The 20,733-nt window shown below is 40.2% G+C and overlaps 1 long non-coding RNA gene across 1 annotated transcript in view; it reads left to right on the plus strand.

Moving 5' to 3' along the window:
* Nucleotides 1-2,670: 2,670 nt before the first annotated feature.
* LOC144668142 (uncharacterized) overlaps nucleotides 2,671-20,733 on the plus strand; it is an 85,513-nt gene continuing 67,450 nt past the window's right edge. The window contains exon 1 of the long non-coding RNA XR_013573429.1: nucleotides 2,671-2,791. This is a non-coding gene — a long non-coding RNA (uncharacterized LOC144668142). The remainder of the gene's footprint in view (nucleotides 2,792-20,733) is intronic.

Here is a 20,733-nt window from a genome sequence, read left to right on the forward strand (position 1 = left end):
TTTTCAAAAACAGAAAGGGGCTGGGAGAGAAATCTGTTGTTAAACGATAGGAATATACAAAATGCCACATTCCCAAGACATACGTTTAAAATGAAGAGTTGCAACAAGAACTCGAGTATGGGTGGTGTGATGGAGCTACTGCACAACCTTCTCTAGCAATAGTTTTATAATAATTACTGTGAGTATCCTTCTGTTTTGGTACTAATTAAGGAGTAAAACCCCATCCACATTCCCAACCGGCATACCAAACTGAGGCGTTGTTTGAGATTAAGCCAGACACTCAAGTGAGTTATAAAGCGGGTGAGGAACAATGCTGGCAAAGAGAACAGATGATTTCTGCGTTAAAAGATAAATAACTTATTAGCTTTTTAATTACCTGATTTTATATAAATATAATGTTTCTATATACTTCTCGTGAAAACGCCATTTGAAAGCACGCACACACACATTGAAGGGGCACAATCTATACCCCTCTGTCTCTCTCTGTACATGTACCTCAAAAGCTAACATCCAGAGGTCTAGTTGGTTCAAACATACCTCTCTACATATCAGAATTCTGCATAAACGCTAAACGAATGTCAGAATCCCCATTCACTTTACAAATGTTGCGTTTGATTCAGATCCTAAACTGTTTAGATGTACTCTTGCGGTCAAATGTAGCTATATAAAGGTTATGACGCAGGTAGGCAGGTTCTTTTTTAAACATCTCCCACTTATATTTAGAAGATTTGACGTTGCACAGTCGCCAGGACTTCAAGTAAAACAATCTTGTGTTCTCCTATGACCTAATCACCAATCCCGGGTTAACCCCAGCTATCAGATACCCTGAAACCGATTATTAATGAACCGGTGAATGAATTCTCTGTAAATCCAATGAAGTACGTTTGTTACATTATTCTGTGAATTTATCATTATTTAAACAGCCACACATTCCCGCTTCTCTCTTTAAACGTCATATCAAGTTCAAGAACAGTTCATGGCTATTTGTAGTACAGAATTATTGAAATCCAACATGAGTTTATTTTGTAACAGTAATTCCACATTCTTACGATCACACAGGCTTTCTTTGCTAAAGAATCACAAAGATTTATAGGTGCATTTAATATTCCTATCATGTGTCTGTTTTAGTTTTACTTTTTTTTTAATGGAAACTGGAGATAGCATTTGCAAACACAGCAAACTACAGAAGATAAATCAGAACCAGAATGTGTTTAACCACAGAGATGTGGAACACTGTTGTTTAGAAGATGCAGTCCAGAAATATGCATATAGCAGGTGTTCAAGTTTTCTGTGTCCGTATACTTTTCTGCTTCCACTGACATTGTAGTCGATTATTTTTCTTGGTTAACGACTAGACCTGGCTTATTTTGTGAAAGAAATATACGTCCATTAATCAGGATGGGAATGAATACCGGTTACACGGTTCGTGGCTCATACAGTAGTTTCGCGATTTGTATTTTTGAGTAACCTCTTTTGTAGCCAAACTCTAGGGATTCTTGGAATCCGAACCTAGGACTCTAATTGCGGGCCATGTATAATGAGTCTGTTCATTTGCCAGTAAAGGTCCATTTGCAAATCCCATTCAGGAACCATTCACTGCCAAGTGGCGAAAATGAATTAAATGAAAAGGCAAGATTCGTGAGGGACGTTTATTTTATACGTTACGGATTAGGCGACCAATTTGTAATCGCAGTAACAAAATAAAAAAAAATGTATATTTTAAAATGACATGTATTGTGCGGTGTTCTATTTCGCTGTAGCCCGATATCGGACTAGTCGCGTGCAATCTTAAACACGAAATAATCTATCAATTTTGCTTTCCATAATGGCAAGGAACTGTAATCAGGAGTGAGATTCGTGCTAATTTATGACAAATTAGCCAGTAAATACTGATTTTGGTTATCTGTGTGGTTACTTATTTTTTTTAAATCTCTACCTATTGATACACGGGTAATCATTTAATGCTTAAAGTGAAGAGGTCTGAATTTAATTTGAAAGCTCCCACCACTTATCCTTGCCTCTTGATTGGTTAAAATATTCATTCCTAATATTTGAATTGTGGAATTTCCTACGGCAACCACACTTCCTGCGCTCTGGTTTATAGAGGATCATTTTAATCTGATACAGTTCGGTTGCTCGATGGTGGCAGATGCAATTTGAATTGGTCGCAGTTCCTGAAACCAAAAAAGGCGGGAAATCATTGTGATTTGAATAAGGCTGGCGGTAGACTGGGATTGGTTTGCGTTGTAGTTCCGTCACCACTGAAGGACCCAATTAGCATGTGAATAGCAGTGGATCTTGTGTGTGACTGAGAGAGAGAGAGAGAGGGAGAGCGCGCTCTCAGGCTGTGGGAGACTCAGATTAGATCATGAGTTGAATGCAAACACGCTCAGCTCCGTTCGTGCTCAGCGTCTCCCCCCGCTGAACCCGCCCAAGTACAAAGCCTAGGGAGACTCGAGCTTGCAAGGGGAGAGGTGCGAGGAGCCGCCAGATGCTTGTTGCTGATATTCTCTCTTCCTTCTTTGATGACAGATAGAAAATCTTCTTGACCTCTCTTCCACTGCCTGAGATGTGGAGCGGAAGTTGGCTGCTGTCTTTGGTTATCTAGCTGTATGAGTATTGCTGATCCATCATAAAGCTAGATAACCGAAAGTAGAAACCACTTCCACAGCTTCGAGGAGAGAGCAATGCCGAAAATGCAAAGAGTCAGAGAAGAAAACTCGTAGACACAGTTACTGTGTCAGACCGACCCGAGACAATACCAAGAGAGGAGCAAGGGCCGCGAAGCAACGTGAGTATCATTTCCCTTTGCACTAAATGAGCAACCCTGGATTTTTTAGAAGTCTCGATTGCAGAGACCCATTGCTGGTTTGGTAACCCTTCATTGTGATGCTATTTGAAACCGAGCACATTTTGTGCCGACAGCCGACTTTAAACAGCAGTGAAATGTTAAATTGTTTTTTCCCCTTACGATTTATCACATCAAGGGAGCAGGTTCTTAAAAATGCGTTGTGTAGATCTCAGGGTTCACAGTAATTGTTTAATGCGAGGGTCACACGATAGACAGCCTTTTGGGTTAAATAGATTAAACATTCCTTGATTAGATTACACTCAAAAACCCAACCGTCGCGGAATGTGCAGCCAGATTAGCATTCCAGACTTTTTGATTGGGTTTAAGTTTGGCCCCGTTAAGAGGTCAAGTTCTCGATAATTTGGTCACTTTTCAGGCCACGGTGACAGCTGTTTGTTGCTGGCCTCTGGGTATCCAGGAACAGTGAAGTGAAGCAGAAATAACGCCAACTTTTCTTTATTTTCACTTGGAAGGAGGCGGGGGGCTGTCAGGGACCCTCAGTCCCATCTCCATCACAGACAGACCACATTGGGAGCTGTCCATTCAAATCCGCCAGTGACATGGTGCTGAATTCTAATGAGATGTCCACTTTGCGACGAGCACTCCTGGCTCTGTCTGTCTCACTTTCGCTCTTTTTTTTCCAGCCCCAAAAGTGCCACCTAATGTCTGAGCTAATCCTGTGAGGACTATAATCACCCCGCTCCGTCATATTCAACGTCGGAATTCAGCACTTCCGAGAGACTCACTCTGTATGGCTATAGCGAATGCTCTTTCGAATTTTGCTATTATTTACCATTGAAATAGAATACGAAGCCTCGTTCTTAGAGTATAAGATAGTCTTCTGAAATGTGTTTTAATTAAAAAATGATTAAAATAAAAACATTATCATAAGCAAGCCAGTAAAAAAAAACACTTTTGAATGTGGTTTTTTATGTGTAATGGAAGTATACATTGTATAATATCATTCACAGTATTTGTGTGTGTATATATTTATATATATAATATATACACACACACATGCCATCGGTTTTACATCTTCCAGAGACTTTTTGTGAAATTTCGGCTAGTTATTCCCAGGGTGACAGGGCGTTGGGTAAAACCCTTCTACAGGGCCGTTTGCTCCGGAGCTGAACCCGGCAAATCATCAGATTGCACAAGAGTCGGGGTTAATCTGTTTTCATTCTGCCGAGAGGCTAGTATTTCTCCCACTGATCCGGCCAGTCCGTCACACTTTGAATCACCCCACTCAGCTTGACCCAAAATCTGATTTTGAATTTTGATCAGAGTTCAAGTGCCTCTCTTTCTGCTCACCCATCACTTCAGTCTTTTTCTATTGCCCACATTTTCTTCCTTCACCGGAGAGTACTGGCTGATTACGAGGGGTCCACTTAAGAGAGACCTTGGAATATTTTCAATTTCCAGGCCAACTGACACTGGAATAAACAGACCAATATGTGCTCTCAATAGCAAAAGCTGGCGCTGCTAAGTGGTCCCATTTACATTGAAGACCTGTGAGTAACCCAAGGAGGTCTTTCCCACTGTGCGGTCAGGGGGCCTGTTTAAGACCCTCTATGGGAAGGGACAGGGAACCGTAAAACATGTTCGAGTAGAATTGTATCCCAACCAGCACTCCACCATACCTTTCAATTAGTCTACCAGAAAGACAGTTGTAAACTATTGGAAACTAAAATCTATTGATCCTCCCACCTGATCCCAATGCTGTAAAAGTGGCATAGAAGTGAGTTGATGATCAATAAAAGACAGAAATTGCTATCTTGTGAGTCAAGTAAGTTAGTTATGTAGGTAGTCTTGCCTCACACATACCCATAAGCACTAGCCTGAAACACTTCCCTAAAGTTCACTACCCATTGTTTCACACTGAATTTGATCATTCATTTTCGACTCATGTGGCTTTGGCAGATGTGCTTTTATAAACTGCTGTTGAAAGAGAAACCTTTCATTTCTAGCCAGGGATTTTTTTTTACCCTGAAATATGTTTTAAATTAAAATTTGTTGCTGTTATTTTCACTTTGTTTATTTGGATAGGTTATACATTGATATTAAAATAGCCACAACATGGTTTTGCCCTGATGGCCCTGTTTGATAACCTTGTGTGTTACTGATCCACAGAGGAATAAGGTTTGACCCTTGCTCCCTGCTAGCCAACTGTTGTAATTGTAACTTGTAATTTACACTGGTAGTAAATCTGGAGTAGAAATGCCTTCCAGAGCACACATTGTTCAAAATCCAGTGGTGGATTTGGGTTGGTGTGTAAGCTTAGATAATGTGACTGGTGCCAATTGCTCTCCCTCTCTGATTACTTTTGAACCTGAGTAGAAATTGAGTGTAGAAATGGAGCTGGATGCTAAGTTGAAAAGTATCAGCTGCCCGATGAATTGGATTAGGGCAGGGGTGAATGAAAATGCTGAGAGTGGTTATTAACTAAGGCTAATTCTGGTCTGGCCTGAACGGGGTCTCCATTTAAATTGGGGGGGGGGGGGGTGGTAAACGTGAGGTTTCACGAGATATATGTGACTTAGCACAGCATGGTTTTGTGTTGAGCTGCAGGTTCTTAATGTTGTTTACTTTTATTGTAAATTTATTATCAGCTACTGTTGTCTTATAATAACTCCCCCCACCCCCCACCATTTCACAATGATGGGATAGTTAGATGACACTTTGAAAGAAAACATTTGGGTCTATGAAAATTGGGCGTTGGATGTGCCAAATATTGAGAAAACTGTTTCATTAAACTCTTGATCAATTGGCAGAATTTCTTCAGTGCCTTTAGATTTGGGGCAGAGTTTACTCAATGATTAACATTTAGATTTAATTTAGGAAAATAATCTGACTTGTAGTAACTGTGTGGCATTGAAACATTCAGACTAGGAAAGTCTTCACTGAACTAATTAACTTCAGTTAGTTTTACAAGGAAAATTCCTCATTTCTGATCACAAGCCTCTAATCTTGGTTGCAAAAAGCTAAATTGGGGTGAGGATAGGAATATTATCCATCAAAACTCATCACCTTAAAGAAAGGAGGAGGATAATTAGCTTTCAGAAAACCTTAAAGGGACCACAGTCTCAGAATAAGGGGTCAGTCACTTGGGGATGCATTTCTTCACTCAGTGGGTTGAAGATCTTTAGAATTCTTTACCCTGAAGGGTTTGTGGATGCTCATTCACTGAGTATATTCAAGACAGAGATTAATAGATTTTTGGATATTAAGGGATATGGGGATGGTGCGGGAGGTGGAAAGGAGGTAGATGATCAGGCATGATCATATTGAATGCTGGAGCTGGCTTGAAGAGCTGAATGGCCTACTACTGCACTTATTTCTTATGTAAGCTTACAGCTGGGTCTAACTAGCTTTTAAAAATATGATGTACACAGCAGATTAATTAGCTTCTGAAAGAGAAAAACAACATCGATGTCAAGATGAAGCTATGATGAGGAGTCCCACCCAAATGGTAATCCTTCTTTCTCTTTCAGATGCTGACAGACCAGCTGTGTATTTCCAGTAATTGCAGTTTTCTTTTTACTTGAATGTTTTTTTTGACAATTTTTGGGCTTGTAAACGTTTTTAAAGGCATATTTGTGATTTCTCTATAATAATAAAGTTTTTAAAATCCTAGAAAGACTTTTTTCATAGTGAATAGTGTATTTTCTGTTTAAATGTGACCTATATCTTTTAAAATAACTATTTGACCAAAAGTGGATTTGATGACCAGTTGTGGTTGTATTTTCATGAGGACAAAGAGTCTTGAACTTGAGTATGGTGCCTCTAAAGGGGAGCTGGAAGAAAATATATTTATTTAATTCAATTAAAATAAATGTTGACCTGAGTATGTGTTCCAGTAGGCCTGTTCTCAATGAGTATACTCCCCTTTTCACTGCATGAAGGGTTTTACTTTTTAATTTTGTTTTATCATATTTAGTGTATACTTTGATTTGTTTATATTTTCTATCCTTCTTAATTCCAACCTTATTTCAGTTTTCATAATAGAATTTGTTTTGTTTACCAAGAATCCATTCAAAGGTTCAGCTGGCTAATCCTGAAATGGTTTTGGACAGAATGCGCTACAACTAGTTCAGGTTAAAACATATGTGATGTGCAACCACAGTGTCCTTTTTGTAATAAAAACAGAAAATGCTGGAAAAGCCTCAACAGGACAGGTAGCATCTGTGGTGAGAGAAACAGCTAATATTCCAGATGCATTCCATCAGAATGCAGTGCTCTTTTTGTCTTGGCTGCAATGGCCACTGTTGAAGATGGTGAGGTTTTACAGCAGGAATTTAAATTAAAATTATTATAAAATGTATTTTAAAACCTATTTTTTCCTTGAATCCTCAAATCCTTTTCTCTTAATAGTCAGATTTTTTATTTCTGTCCTCTTTTGTTACTGTTGTCACTTGCTGCGTTATAATTCCATGAGTGTATGTTGCCCAGTGGTGCCTTAGCCAACTGGCATTTTTTGGGTGCCTAGTGCATGTAGGCAAGCATTGAGTGGAGCAACATGGCCAAACTTGCTCCTGCCCACTACAGTGCCCACACACATGTACTTTCAGAAGGGGAGAGGTGTCAAGAGCTGTTAAGTACAGGAATCCTACCTGATTTTTCTTTATCTTTTTGACTTCTCCGCACAGGGACTGAAACTAATTATAATGCCCTAGTTTCTTCCCAGCTGAGATCAGCTACTTCAGCACAAACCGGGTTGTAATCTGGCACTTTTGTTCTGTGTGACTCAGTAACAACTACAAGGACACTTCTACCTATTAAACTGCCAACCTTTTTAACCAAATTTTTACCAGTTCTTAACTTTGAGTAGCTGTGAATGGATTTTCAAAATACAATTCTGTGTTTTGAAATATTTCACCCCTCTCCTGCCCCGTCCGTAGGGGAATAACATTATTATATTAATGTGTCATCTTCACCCCTAAGGGCATTTTGCTCACTTCCTCAAAAAATATTGTTCCTCATTGAGGTTCAGGTGAGCTGAATTAATTATTTCACCACAGCCTTTAGGATAGCATAAATCTCATGTTGAAGATGAATTCATTGCATTAAAAAAAGTTTTAAAATGTGGAACAATAATAAAATAAATAGCCTTAATCTCAGCTCAGATTTAAAGCTTGATCAGAAATGTAGGGGGAGGAGCAAACTTTTCACTGAATGTCAGTGAAAAAGAGCAAAGAAGTGAAATATCCGCCCTTTACAGGTCCCTGATTTACTTGGCAAAGTGCGGTTAGATTAATATTCCATCTGATATATAATTGGATAATGTATATGAGGAGGAGAGACAGGGTAGCTGTGGAGATGTCTGGAGCTCCAATTTTTTCAAATCTTTCATGGGATGTGGGCGTTGTTGGCAAAGCCAGCATTTGTTCCCCATCTCTAATTGCCCTGGAACTAAGCAGCTTGCTAGGTCATTTGCTAGGCCGTTTTAGAGGGCAGTTAAAAGTCAACCACATTACTGTGGGTCTGGAGTCACATGTAGGCCAGACCAGGAAGGGTGGAAGATTTCCTTCCCTAAAGAACTTTGAATCAGATGTTTGTGTGTTCAAACCCCACTCTAGGGTGTGAGCACATAATCTAGGCTGATACACTCATCCTGCACAGAAAGATGCTTTTCCTTGGGCTATAACTCAATCAAATACTCTGTTTGACTATTCCAGCGATTAATGATTCTATGCAATCTTGAAATAAGAGTGGGGAATTTCTAAGTGTTATGACCAACATTCATCTCTCAATCTAAATCATGAAAAAACTTTTCAAAATGGCTGCTGAGTTCATCTAAATAATAATTGCTCTCCGACAAATAACTTATTATATCTGAATTGCTTTGCGATATTTCTAACAGAGGTGGTAACGTATCATATAAATAGTAATCTTTTTTCACATAAGAGCCATGGGTTAGAGAGGTAGTCCATTAGAAATGAGAGCCATAAACACCAGATACCATGGAGGCAATGTTAACCTAACTTCCCAGGTGGGAGACCCAAGTGATCAGGTGGAATGTTAGTTGTACGCCCTGCCAAATAATATTGTTGGCTTCAATGGAGAGTAAAGTCAGGGTGGAGGGTGAGATATAAAACCAACTTTGCCCAAATCCTATCAGATTTAGGGCAAGTGGGAGAGGTTAAATTAGGCCATACTGGACAGGGTGCAAAATAATTGTTCCAGTTGATCCCTTGGGTTTCCCACCTGGAAAATCAGATTAAATCCCCCCCCCCAACCAACAATGAGTGTGGAAATCTGTATCCATTGCGTTGTGTGAAATTAAGCAAGGTGGATTTCAATGACTGCCTTCCTAACAAAACGATGTTAAACAACCTTTGATTGACTGATATATTTTTTAACTTTTGGAAAGACTGGACTGACATTTAAATGTACAGCAAGTTTGGTAGATTTTCAATTCAGCAGTTAATGTCTTCCTTTCCCAGTGTGAGACCACCTGTGACAATACCAGAACCAAAAGATCAGCTTAAATACATTAATTTTTCCCCAAAATAGCTGGCAACTCTTATTGGAAATGACAGAAATGTTTGCGATCCCAGGTTGAGAATTGAATTGGAAGTGTTGGGAAGGGCCAGTTCTAGTCCTTGATGCCATCAGCAGTTTCGGGATGCTTCTGAATGAGAAACAGTCCTAAAAGGTGTCCTCAAACTTATATGGTGCTCAGTTATTTTCAACTAGCATGTTTAACGATTCATCCCTTTGGATGGGTTGTGTTTTAGGTTGCCTGAGGTGAGTTGGGTTTCAACATGTTAATTGCCAGCTTGGTTGAATTGTGCCAGCACTCTTGTTTCTGAGTTAGAAGATTGTAGGTTCAAGTTCTACACCAGGATTTGAACACACAATCTAAGATGATACTCAAGTGCAATACTGAGAATACGATGTTTGTTGGCAATTCTGTTCTTTGACTTGTTAAACTAAGTCCAAACATACGTGCTCAACGAGATGTAAAAGATCCAAGTTCACTATTTAAAGAATATCAGTGAGTTCTTGTAGTGTCCTGGTCCAACAGTTGTCCCTTAGCCAACACCAGTAAAATTGAATTACTTGGTCCTTTAACTCGTTGCTGTTTGTGAGACCTTGTTAAGCACAATTTGGCTGCAGAACTTATTGACATAGCTGCAGTAACTGCACCTCAAATGTAATATACTAGTTAAGTGCTTTGGGATGTTCAGATATAAAAAGTGCCGTTGCAAATTATTTCTCTTTTTCATTTTAAGATCCCATTCACCTCGAATCTCTTTCTCTCTTTCTCTGGGGATAATTTTAACCTAACCCATTTGTTGGGAAGCCGATGGGATCAGATTAACTTCAGCGGCGAATAAAATCAGGCAGGACGCAAAAGCCAATCCAATCGCGTCAGTTTCTGGCTAAATGGGTTGGATTAAAATTACCCCCTCTGTCTCACTGTCTCTGGTTTTCTCTGTCTTTCACTCTCTCTCTCTTTCTTTGCATCTGTAGCCACTGCCTGTTTCTCTTTCTCTTATTTCTCTCTTACACATTTTATCACAATGATCATTGCTACTCTGATGTTTTCTCTTGAGTTCCTTTTACAGTCAGAATAACACACTTTACATGCTCTATCTCCTCTCTGCACTGAAATAAAGACTTACAGCACCATCTCTCTCCTGCTCAAATTCACTCTTTCCTGGAACCTTAGAACCTTATCTCCTTCACTCTTCCCTTCCTGCTGCAATCTGGAGGCTTTTAAAACTTGAGGAAAAATGTTTTTTTGATTGGCCTCATATTTACCCCTAGTGTCTTTTATCTTGAAGCTGCCGGCTTGGTCCTTCACGTGGATTTTGAAATCTAAAATAGATTTCCCAGTTTCCCATCAGACTGCTGCAGGGAATGTCACATGACATTGAGATGCTGTATCTTATGATTACATGTTTGGGCAGTTAAGGGAGGGTGAAGTGAGAAATGTAGTGGAAAATACATTGCCATTCCTTGCCTCATAGATGCTGTGATTCAACCAAGCCGATTAAGGGTTGCAATTGCCCTCTATATTCCAACTGGAACTTGTTCAAATTGGTTGGCCTGTTGTACTATTTCCAATCAATACCAACTGGAAGTTGGAGCAAGGTCAAAGTCAGTTTGTTGGATAGGGAGACGTGCTGGTGAGTGGCTTGAAAGCGAAGGAAATGTAGTGGTAACTGAAGGGAAGTGGGAGAGATCTTAAACAAACAGAAGATTCTTTTGAAAGTGGCTGTATTGTTTCCTGGCAGCCTATTTACAATCTGGAAAGCATTTTTCAACATGAGCATTCTTTAAGTATTTTTTCTTTCATGGAGGCAAAACAATCAAATTAGTTTTAAAATGCTTCCATCTTCAGCTTTTGTCTCTGCTGCTAACTCAATTTTTTAAAGAATCTTGTTGAAGACGCATCTAATTTCTTTTGCTAACTGCTCACATATATCACAGAATGGTTACAGCTCAGAAGGAGGCCATTTGGCCCTTCATGTTCATGCCTATTCTCTGTAAGAATACCTCAGTTAATCCCACTCTCTTGCAGTCCTGCAAATCTTTTCTCTTCAGATAAGTATCCAATTTTCTTTTGAAAGCCACAATTGAGTCTGCCTCCACCACACTCCCAGGCAGTGCATTCCAGATCCTAACCACCCGCTGCGTAAAGTTTTTCCTCTTGTCGTCTTTGGTTCTTTTGCCATTCACCTTAAATCAATGTCCTCTGGTTTTTGCCCCTTCTGCCAATGGGAACAGTTTCTCTCTATTATGTATAAATCTCTTTGAAACCTTTTCTTTTCTAATGAAAACAGCTCCAGCTTCTGCAATCTATCCACGTGACTGAAGTCCCTCATCCCTGGAATCATTCTTGTAAATCTTTTCTGCACCCTCGCTAATGTCCTGACGTCCTTTCTGAAGTGCAGGGCCCAGAATTGTACACAGTATGCCAGTTGAGGCTGAACTATTGCCTCACAAAGGTTCACCATAACTTCCTTCCTTGTCATCTAGGACATTTGTTCCCAACTCTACACATACAAACTCATTTGCTTCATGAAACTTATTGTTTTCACATTGTTTTCAACCAATGCACAAAAATTGGTTGCATTCATTAAAGTGAGGAATGGCAGTACTTGAAAATGTAATACTTGTTTACAATTTGAAAATAATATTAGTATCAAGCTGCTTCACGTCTGCAGATCCTAAGCTACCTCATAAAATCCATGAAATTGCCTGGAGGAATTCCCAGAACCCACATTCAAGGGATTCAGAAAGTTATGAGATCTCACAAGAGGAGGGTTTCTGAGCATTTGAGGGTTCTCTGGGATTTTACTAGGATTTTACAAGTTTGGTACTTATTGTCATTTCAAGCTATATGCAGTTAAAATATGCTCCTATTTGTAAAACTCAGGATCCCATATGCTTTATTGACTGCTTCCTCAACCTGTCCTGCCACCTTCAATGATTTATACACATATACCCCAGGTTCTTCTGTTCCTGCACCCCGTTTAGAATTGTATCTTTTATTTTATATAGAAGAAAAAATTACTCAAGATGCAGTACAAAATTGTTTCTTCTTTTAACTGAAGCTGCCAGCCTTTATTGATACCTCAGCCAAATGGCCATTCTGCATGTCTGACCATAAATGGTTAGTGTCTGAAGACTGTGCAACTTGGAGGGCATTGCAACTGAGCCTTAATGTGTGCTCTCCCGCTTGTCACTTATGTTCATTACCCAACAGAAATCAAAGGATGGTGATCACTAGTGGGAATTCTAGCTGAGCTTTTTCCATCATTTGCTCAGAGCTCTTGATAAACTTTGGCAAAGTGGATCACATCTTCACCTCTCTCTAGCCCAGGCTTTCTTTCTGCAATGGAAAAAAACACATTTTGTTCTGTGAGTCATTCCTCATAAGTCAGAGCCCTGAATCCTGGAATCATCCTTGTGTCTCTTTTCACAGCCCTCTCCAAAACATCAATATCCTTTGAAGGCCAGATGCATGAAAATTGACACAGCATTCCAAGTGTAGCCTCGCCACAGATCTGTGCGAGCTTAAAGTATAATAACAGACTGGATTTTTTTCCTGCAGTTTCTTTCTATTTTTGGGATGGGAGGAGCATGAATCACACAGAACCACAGGATTGCTACAGCACAGAAGGAGGCTACTCAGCCCATTGTGTCTGCACCAGCTCTCCAAATGAGCAATTCCCTTGGTGCAGTCTCCTGCCTTCACCCCGTAACCCTGCACATTCTTCCTTTACAGATAATAGTCTAATTCCCTCTTGAATGCTTCGACTGAACCTCCTCCACCACACTCTCAGGCAGTGCCTTCCAAACCTTAACCACTCACTGCGAGAAAAAGCTTTTTCTCATATTGCTTTTGCTTCTTTTGCCAATTACTTTAAATCTGTGCCCTCTCGTTCCTGAATCTTTCAGGAGTGGGAATAGTAGTTTCTCGCTATCTACTCTGTCCAGACCCCTATTGATTTTGAATACCTCTATCAAATTTCCTCTCAGCCTTCTTTTCTCCAAGGAAAACAGTCCCAACATCTCCAATCTATCTTCATAACTGAAGTTCCTCATCCCTGGAACCATTCTCATGATTCTTTTCTGCACTGTCTCTAATGCCTTCAAATCCTTCCTAAAGTGAGGCACACGGAACTGGACACAATACTCCAGCTGAGGCTAAACTAGTGACTTATACAAGATCAACATAACCTTCATGCTCTTATACTCTATGCCCCTATTCATAAAGCCTAGGATACCGTATGCTTTATTAGCCACTTTATATATATGACAGTATTGCCTTAAATTTAACAGGATAACTCTTGAGAATAGTGGAATCTAGTTTTGGGTTTCTCTTCCCTCGATGTCTCTGACACATCTTATACAAGAGTCTGGGTATTTCTATCTGCAGTAACTGATAATTGTTTCTGTGAATCAACATCATCCCATAATGTTGGCTAACAATCTTTAATAGGTGCAAATTTTAAAAAGTAAAAGGAGGGAAAATTTATATTTTAAAAATTGTCTTTTTTTAACCCCATGTTGGGAACTGGCTGAAGGTCATAAAAACAATGATGTTCTTTTCCTTCTAATATTTCACCTTCCTCTTCTGAAGCTGCTGATTTTCATTGGGTTTTGCTGCACAAATCTCAGCAGCTCTCCAGCACCATATTTGTTTTCTTTTTATTCATTCACGGGATGTGGGCTTCACTGGCAAGGCCAGCATTTATTGCCCATCCCTTGTTGCCCTTGAGAAGGTGGTGGTGAGCTGCCTTCTTGAGCCGTTGCAGTCCATGTGGTATAGGTACCACACATAGTTCTGTTAGGAAGGGAGTTCCAGAATAATGTAAATGGATATTCTTCATCTGTGGACCCGCATAGCAAGTGTTGGCAGACTATTTTGATTGAAGGGGTAATACCCCTAATAGAACCAAGTTCTAATAGTCCATTCCTGTGCTCACCTTTCATCCACATGCACATCTTTGTGTACACATGCACAAGCATATATGCACAGAAAGACAGACTTCCATTTATGTATTGCTTTATCAATCTCTCAGGACTTCCTCAAGCACTTTATGTGCAGTCAATTACATTGAAGTGCAGCAACTACTTCTAGTTTATGTGGCTAAGTGTAGCAGTCAACTTGTACATACCAAAATCACATAAGAAGCAAATAAGATCAATTACCAGTTATTATGGTTTTTTACTTTTTGGTGGCTGTGTTTGAGGTAGGAATGTTGACCAAGACTTCAGGAGAATTCATTACTCTTCTTCAAGTTGTAGTATGAGATCTCTTGCAGCTCCTTGAACCACTGGGGCAAGCAGGCAGGGCCTCAGTTTAACATCTTATCTGAAGGAATATGCAGTGTTCCCTTAATAGAACACTTTGGTATCAGTGTAGGTTATGTGCTCAGGTCTTAGAGTGTGGCTTAACCCATATCCTCCTGACAAAAAGATTCATGTGATGCCGAGTGAACCAAGCTGACTGTTGAATAATATTGGGAGTCACTGAATATTAGAACAGGATCCTGGTTGATTATTTTTTAATATATACATCTCTAGCCCAGGGACATTGAGTTCAATTTTAGCAACTAAGCACTGTTCTATCTAAAATCACCTATGTGACAAAGACCAGGGATAAAATTGGAACCTTCTTTGTATATGATGTTTGCGTATTTACTGATTAAACCATAAGGTGGGATAAAGTGAGTTACTTTCATACAAAATGATGCTGCAAGTGGCATAAATGGGATAATTCACTGGAGCAGGTGACGTGATAAATCAGGGTGGTTATGAGATGTACAGTAGTCCATTTCAGTCTGAGTTATTTGATTAGTATGTATGCAGATCCTCTGTCTACATATTGCAAGCCATGGTAAATCATCTTTTATTTGAAGTATTTATAATTTTAAAAATAAAGATAATTTTAAATGGGTTTTAGTGATTTGAAGTTTATTTGTTAATGCAGTGAAATATCACTGGTTCTGATGTGGTGCACTCTGGTTCTCAATATTCCTCTGCTCTTCAGTATATGAGTGAGACGGTCACTGAATCCTATGATGAACATATTTTTTTTTAAACTGGGGAAGTCATGTGAATGACCAAGGTTAGATATTGGAGCAGTGGGTGTTTGAATGGTGTTAGAATTTGGGATTTAACAGATGAACTGCATAGTCTTTTCCAGTCCTGTACTTTCAGATGTTAATTACAGCACATTGGGAATGTAAGGATGGTGTACAGTACTTGGAAGTTGGGAGGATAAAGAGGGTAAAGTTCAGAGGAATAGAAGGAGGTAAAAAAAAAGAAGTTGCTATGACTTATAGTCCCACTTGATATTTGATTTAAAAAAACTTAAGATGGGAGGGACACGAGCACTCTACATCGCCATTGCAGATCAAATGCTAATGGGATACAATCTACATTGTGAATACATTTGACAACATTTTATTTATTGTCTTGGAATTGGAGAAGTTCTGTGTTACTTTCTTCACAATAGCAACACCCATAAATAATTAGGCAATGCTTTTAGATTCTATTTATGTCCTGTGTGAAGAAAAGTTAGCCAAAGACACTTTCTTTCCCGAGGATGGTGGCCCTTTAAGAAGCTTGTGCCACGTTATCACTAAAGGTTAGGTACAAATGCAGCAACATCAGAGATTGGTTCCCCACAGCCACCTCATTATCCTGTTACTCCCAAAAGGAAAGGGTTGATGAAGAAACCAGCCTATGGCAAAACATAATGGCGGGAACTATCTGCAGTGAAAAAATTTCATTATAGGCTTGGTGGTGATTGAGATCAGTCACAAAGAGCCTTGCACTGTTCCCGTTGTTCCATGTTCTTCCTGCCCAAGCTCAAGCCTGCAGGTGCTGAGAGGCAGGAACCCTGCAAAAGCAGCAGAGGCCAGCAGTGTGAGTAAGCACTTAAACAAATAGTAGCACTTATCATTGAGCCACCTTCCACTACAAAGCATAAAATTAAACATCACAGTTTTCTTCAGGGACAGTGATATGTATTCAATTACTTCTGCTGGAAAGCGTACATGGGTGCGAACATTTGCCAAATCCAGTTCTTTTCTCACCCTTTCATTTCCTGTACCACCCCCCCCACCCCCCCCACCCCCCCCCCAGCACCACCCCCAGCACCCCCCCCAGCACCCCCCCCAGCACCCCACGCAGTTGTATACCCCACTGATAAGCACTATGTTCACAGTTCAAAACTGGCTACTTACTATTGAACAGCCATGGAACTGTGCTCTGGCATGAGTTGGTGCCTTCAGGACAGGAGGGGAGAAGCCTTGAAGGAAAAAAAGGGATTTTCTTGGGAGAAAATTTCAATGTTGGTTTTTCTGTGAATCAGAAAGTGGCTTGAAATTGAGTGATCCCACTATGTAAACATTATGGATTCTCATTTTCCTTTTCCCTCAAAGCTGGCCTGTAATCCCTATCAGGCCCAGAGTGCAATATTAGAATGTTTTTTTCCCCACATTCCTTAACACTTCAACCTGCTACCTTCACAATAACCAGTTTCTTTCTCCACTATGCTATACTGTGAGGAGATTTTAATAATCAATAAGGGGGGAGGCTGTGAAAATCTGGCTTCTTTGTGCTGGTTTAATTCAATTGAAATCTCTAGGCCTCTGCACTGAATAGTGGTATTGTGTCCACTTCTCCCAGCTCTGACTGACAAGTACTGCTTAAAACTCAAGAGCCTCCATCCATTTATTAAGTATGTAACTGAATTTTGCGTTAATTATATTTTCCCACCAGACAGGCTTGCGCTGTGTAGTTGGATCTTGACTAAGAAGCATGTTTATGTGTCAATGCAAATAATACATGTTTCAAATACCTCAGCTGAATCAATGGGTGCACACTCTAGTTGGAAGTCTTGTATTTAAATCAAATTTTTAAAAAAAAATCAAATCTGAAAAGCATTAGAATTGATGTTTATTTAACAAATTGTGGGCTTAATCACTCTGTCCATATTTCCCAGCTAAAAAGCTTTTCCTGCATTTATAGTTTATGCAGAGCTGGATTTGAGATTCTCATTTTTTTATTTTATTCATTTAAATTTTTGCCTTTGTAGTTTTACTAACTCCTTCCCTTGCTTCACACTTCACTTTCCTACTAGAATATCCCCAATTTTGGTTAAATACAGATGAAGTTGTTGGGTGTAGCACATGTACATGTCACTGAAATGGATACCAGCCAAAATTAAAGCCACAGTCTTAATCATGGGAAGGGTGAACAGCTACCAGTTTCCCTTACCACAACCACATCTTGCCCAGTATTGGAATGTTCTGGAGGTGTTACGTGTATTATTATTTACCAAACAAATAATGAAAGTGTGTCAACTACCTTTCAATACGATTCTTGCAAAAGTCCAATAATTCTTTAATTTGCGTTCTTCTGCTGACTGGGTGTGTTTAGCATGTTGATTCACTAAGGTGTTTCTGTATTTGTGCATGGATCTTTTTTTGATGGGGAAATGTTTGTCCTTCTCAAGGAAAGCGATGTTAGGTATAGGAAATTGAATACTCTCCTATGGTTAACCTCAAGGATAGCATGGATTAATTCAAGACTAAAGTTTTTTCTGTACTCCTTGATCAGACAGAGCATGGGTTCGATACAGAATAAAGATCCTTCTAGATTTTGTACCAAGAACTCCCAGGTCAGATAAACTGCAGAAATCTACCGTTCTGTGGCATTCCTCATGGCAAAAGTCTTGGAGCATTTTATACAAGGCAGTGGACCTGAAGGAGGAGGGCAAAAGGGAGGAGAGGGGCTCAGAAGGATGAAAACATTACCAAACAGAAGGGTCTTTGGAAGGTCTTTGAAGACAGAGAGGGACATGACATGATGAATATGCTGAGAGAAGGAAATTCCAGTGAGGAAAAGCACATTGGCTGAACAACAGCTGAGGATTGAGCGGAAATAGCTGGGAACGAGAAGTGGGCTGGCATCAAGGAAGGGGAGGATGGGCTCAGGGACATGCAACAGTAATGTACTGCAGTGGTAGGGAGTGGCAAGGCCACAGATGGTTTTAAGAATGAGGATGAGTATTTCTGGGGCACAGTGAGCCATTGAAACTTGGCAACAACTGACTGAGGAAGTAAGCCCAGTATTTTGAATTATTTTAAGTTTGTGGAGGGCAGAAGAGAGGTACCTTGTAAGGAGAATATTAAGAAGTGCAGGCTTGAGATAATAGAGGTAAAGGTGCATGATTACATTGGCAAAATTGAAAGGTAGAGCTGGAATGTACTACATTCAGACATGAGAGAAAGGACTCTTGATAAATCATGGATTTGGGGAGGGAGTTATGCCTGGCCTTCACTAGGGCACCAAGGTTCCACACCTCTGGGCTCAGCCAGAATTAACAGCCAGGAAGATAAATGGAGTTGAGCTAGGATGTACTTAGCTGTTTGTGGAAGGTGCAAGATAATTGTTTGAGTTTTGCTGACATTTGGACAAAGGATATTTTGGCTCATCAAGGTCTTAAAAGTAATAAGTCCTATTTGTAACTAATACTTTGTGTCCTAATGCACTTCAAAGCCAATAAATTATATTTGAAATGTACTTGCTATTGTTATGGAGGCATATGTTGTAACCATTTTGCACACAGACAACAAATGAGATAATTGAATTGTTAATCTGTTTTTGCTGGTTTTGGGTAAGGAGGGAATATTAACCAAGACATTGGGAAAACTCTGTGCTCTTCCTTTAATTAGTGCTGTGGGATAATCCACCCAAACATGCAGATGCGACTTCAGTTTAACATCTCAGAAAATGCAGCATATAGTGAACATTGCCCTGGAGGATCAAACTAGATAATGTTTTTGAGTCCTGAAGCAGAGCTTGAACCCACGACTTCCTGACTCAGAGGTGAGAGTGATATCAACTGAGCCAAGTTAACACAAATGGTCAATTAGGCAGTTGGAGACTGTGGAAACTTCCCAAGAGTCAAAGGAGGAGGTGGAGAGATAGAGCTAAGTGTCATCAATAGATATGTGAAAGCTGACTTTATGCTTCCTGTTGATATCACCAATGAGTAACATGTATATTGTTAAGTGTGGAACCCTGAAGTTGTCTTCTGCTTAGGCAGCCCCTCACGATCGAAGATGACTTGCTTCTACTCCAATTCAATGGGTTGTGAGATGGTTAATAAGTCCAATGTGTGATCTGCAGACTCTGCCACATGCGGGGCAGGATTATGTAGGTGGGTTGTTTAGAGGTTTGTGTACTCCCTCCCATGCCTTGACTTCGCCTCTGCACATTCCCGATGAAGTGTCTTGATGTGCTCTGTGCTTTCTCGAAAGACCCTTCTCCATTTTGGTTGGTCACAAGCCAGGGTCTACCAAGAGTCAGCAGGGATGCTTGACCTCTTCAGGGATGGTTTGAGGACATCCGTAATGCGTTTGTCCTCTCCTCCTAGGCGTCGCCTGTCATGACTGAGTTCCAAGTATAGTTGCTTCGGGAGTCTGGTGTCAGGCATATCAATGACTTTTCCCACCCAGCAGACCTGGTTTTGAGTGATTAGCATCTCGATGTTGGGCATGTTGGCTTGGGAGAGGAATCTGCTGTTGGATCGCATTTCTTGCACCAGATTTGGAGGATCTTGCGAAGGGTACCACTGGTGGTACTTTCCAGTACTTTGAGTTGCCTGCTCTGAAACATATAGGAGCACGTGGATCACTGCTACCTGATAAACCATCATCTTAGTCTCAGATATGAGCCCCTGATCCTCAAATATTCTTTTCCTCAGTTGGCTGAAGGCTGAGCTGGCACACTGGATGACGAACTTTGTCATCTGTGTCTGCCTTGGCGAGAAGAGGCTCCTTCTGACCCTGAAGTACATCAGAGGTGGCTCTTATAAGCATTGAAAGAGAAGTCATAGGTGATATAATATCCCAGGTTGTGACATGTAGCAATGGAAGCAGGAATGAGGAGGGGTACAGAGGAGGATGGAATGGTTCATTGTGTTAAAACCAGCAGAGAGATCATGGGGAATGAAGAGGGACAATGAGCTCTGGTCACGATCATACAGGATGTTGTTGATGACTTTGGCAAGTTTGCTGCTGGTTCTATGGACAAGGTGGAATCTGATTGGTGGGGGTTGAACAAAGAGTAATGGAAGAAATGGGAGCATAATTGTGAAACATTTTAGCATCAGTCATTACTGTGGCAAAGCATAGAACCTTCCAGTAACTCTTTGAATAAAAAAAGTCTTCCAACCTCTTCCTTTTGTTGCATGTGCTTATCTTTAGACCATGCACTCTAGTCTTCAATTTACCGATCAATGGAAACTATTAATGTTTACCTGGTCTATTCCCATTATCATTTTGAACACCTGTCAATTTTCCTTTCAGTCTTCTCAGTTCAAGAGAATATAGCCCTAGATGCTG

This window comes from Cetorhinus maximus, chromosome 26, assembly GCF_964194155.1.
Source record: "Cetorhinus maximus chromosome 26, sCetMax3.hap1.1, whole genome shotgun sequence".
Lineage (NCBI taxonomy): Eukaryota > Metazoa > Chordata > Chondrichthyes > Lamniformes > Cetorhinidae > Cetorhinus > Cetorhinus maximus.